The sequence below is a fragment of the Plecotus auritus genome, assembly GCF_963455305.1.
Source record: "Plecotus auritus genome assembly, chromosome: 7".
NCBI classification, from domain to species: domain Eukaryota; kingdom Metazoa; phylum Chordata; class Mammalia; order Chiroptera; family Vespertilionidae; genus Plecotus; species Plecotus auritus.
Genome location: NC_137774.1, coordinates 22,496,447 through 22,499,411, shown reverse-complemented (window position 1 = coordinate 22,499,411; position 2,965 = coordinate 22,496,447). Strand labels below are relative to the sequence as shown.

General features: G+C 49.8%; 1 pseudogene across 1 annotated transcript; it reads right to left on the bottom strand.

Moving 5' to 3' along the window:
- Positions 1–630: 630 nt before the first annotated feature.
- LOC308254945 (keratin, type I cytoskeletal 18-like) lies at positions 631–1,835 on the bottom strand (annotated as a pseudogene). The gene has a single exon. The product of its transcript is annotated as a keratin, type I cytoskeletal 18-like (transcript).
- Positions 1,836–2,965: the final 1,130 nt, after the last annotated feature.

Genomic DNA, 2,965 nt, shown 5'->3' with positions numbered 1-2,965 from the left:
AACCCTCCAGCCACAGCTTATTGGACAACTGGAGAACCCTTGACCTAAGATGAACTAGTCAGAATCTTTCTCCTGAAAACCTGAGTTAGTAGGCACTGAGTCTGTAGGTATGACGAGCTCCAGAACTAGAAGGTGAATTAGAGTCAGCACCAAGGCTATCTAAAGTTTCACAAAAGCCAAAATTATGAGAAGCAGACGCTGTAAGCAAAGAAGACTGGGGAAAAAAAAGATGGAATATTTATGCAAAAAAGTGCAGAAGCAAGATAGCATGGATAGAATGCAGAATAGGAGAATGAGCTCTGTTCCTGGATTTTCAGTTCCCATGAAATCCGACTATTTCTTGCTGTTTTCCCCCTTGCTCAATGATCTCTGATTTTTTTTTTTATTGATTTCAGAGAGGAAGGGAGAGGGAAAGAGAGAAATAGAAGCATCAATGATGAGAGAGAATCATTGATTGGCTGCCTCTTGAATGTCCCCACTGAGGATCAATCCTGCAACCCAAGCATATGCCCTTAACCAAAATCGAACCTGGGGCCCTTTGGTCCCCAGGTCAATGCTCTATCCACTGAACCAAACCAGCCAGGGTGATCTCTGAATTTTTTATTGGCCTCTGCCCCTGGTTTTGCTGCCTTAACATCTCAGAACTTTGATGTCATTGACTTCAGACACCACTTTGCTGTCCACAATCCTTTTGGGTGGATTGCATGGAGTCGCTGTTGTCCAGGGTGTAACCAAGATCAAAGTCCTCCCCTTCTTCCAGCAGGGCCTCATACTATTGTTGGGTATTGCCCCTCTGCCCGGGTCTGGGCCAGCTCTGACTCTAGATGCTGCAGGATCCCATGGAGCTGTTCCATCTTCATGGCACAGCACATCTTCACCTCGCACAGGCTGCTCTCCAAACTGGCCTTTAGATTTCTCATCAAGTCAAGGTCAATCCCTTAGGATTGAACCCTATGTCTCAGTTCCGAGTGTCATTGCAGCAGCTCCTATCTCAGTGGTCTGTGAGGTGACCACTGTGGTGCTCTCTTCAGTTTGCTGGGACCAGTACTTGTCCAGCTCCTTTCAGTTCTTCTGAGCCAGCTCATCATACGGGCCTGGATACCCTGAGGTGCTGAGATTTGGGGCATCCAACTCTGTGGTCAACCCAGAGTTAGCAATCTGGCTTTGTAGACCATTTACTTCCTCCTCCTGGTTCTTCTTCATGAAGAGCAGCTGCTCCTTGAGAGCCTCGATCTCTGTCTCCAGCTGCAGTTGAGTGATATTGGTGTCATCAACAACTTTTCAGAGCCTATTGTCACTCTCCATAAACTGGCTCATGGCCAGCTCCCTCTCATACTTTTCTCTAAAGTCATCAGCAGCAAGACAGGCATTGTCAATCTGCAGAACGATGTGGGCATTGTCCACGAAACTGCCACGGACCTGAGTCCTCAGGTCCTCTGTGATCTTGAAGTAATGCCCCTAGTCTCTGACCTAGGGTCCCTTCTTCTCCAGGTGTTCCCAGATATTGCTCTCCAATCTCCAATTGTCAGCCTCCAGGCTCCTCACCCTCGCCAGGCAGGAGGCCAGGCAGTCACTCAGGCATTGAATAGTTTCCTTCTTGCTCTGGATGCCTGTTATGCCCACCAGACCCCTGTACATTCCTGTGGCCAGGCCCCCGAACTCCCACTCGCTCTGCACGCTGGTGGAGTGGGACATGGAAATCCGGGAGCCCAAACCCCCAACACTTGTATTTGTTGCTGGCTGCTCTGCTGGCAGGCCAGCCCGGTTGCTGCAAGACTGCAGGAGCCCAGGGTCTGGTAGTTGATGAAAAAGCTGGTGTGGGTGCTAAAGCTCATATTGTTCAGAGAGGAAGGCGAGAGGCCAAGAGTCAGGTTTCAGCTGCCCTTGTTTTATGTTTGTTTGTTTGTTTGTTAATAATTAAAGTAATCTACTAACACCCCTGTCCCTGTCCGGTGTCCCCAATCCTACTTTTTACTTGAACAAATATTTCTTCAGCACCTATCATTTGTCAGACACTTCTCTTTGCACCAAGAATATAGTAGTAAATAAAAGAAAACAAAATCATGAAGTTATTGGTGTTAACTGATGTAATTATAATGAACATATGAACAGATCATTATAACACGGGGTGGTAAATGCAATACCTTCCGTGACTTAGGGTGAACATCACCCAACATTTTATTTGAAATAGTTTTAGTGCAGTTTTGTATCTTGCAACCAAAAGAACCCCTGCTTGAACATCTGATTTAAGTATAATTATACCAGAGGCCCGGTGCATGAAAATCCATGCACTGGAGGGGAAGGCGACGCCCCATCACACCTCTGCTGCTACCACTGCTGGCAGTGCAAGCCTCAGCTGGCCCTGGTTACCTGAGCCTCAGGTGGCCCTGGGCGGCTCGGCAGCCACCTTCCGAGGCTTGCCCGCACCTGGGCCAGCCCTGGGTGGCTGGGGGGCTGAGGGGACTGGGGGACTCTGGAGGCGGGCATGCGGAGTGGCCGGTCCCGCCTGGGAGTGGGCCCGGCTGTGCCACGCTCATGCCACCCTGGTGGGGCTGAGGGGACTAGGCGCCGCCATCTTTGAGGGCGTGACAGTCAATTAGCATACTCCCTCCTTATTGGCTGTGGGCGCCACCATCTTTGAGGACAGGGCAGTCAATCAGCATATTCCCTCCTTATTGGCTGTGGGTGCTGCCTCTTTGTGACAGTGTGAGGGTCATTAGCATATTCCCTCTTTATTAGATAGGAGGATTGTTTCCCCTTGTCTCCCACCTTCCAGGAGTGGTTAAGAATGCTAACACCTGCCCTGACTGGTTTGGCTCAGTGGATAGAGCGTCAGCCTGCAGACTCAAGGGTCCCCAGTTCGATTCTGGTCAAGGGCATGTACCTTGGTTGCAGGCACATCCCTAGTAGGGGGTGTGCAGGTGGCAGCTGATCGATGTTTCTCTCTATTCCTCTCCCTTCCTCT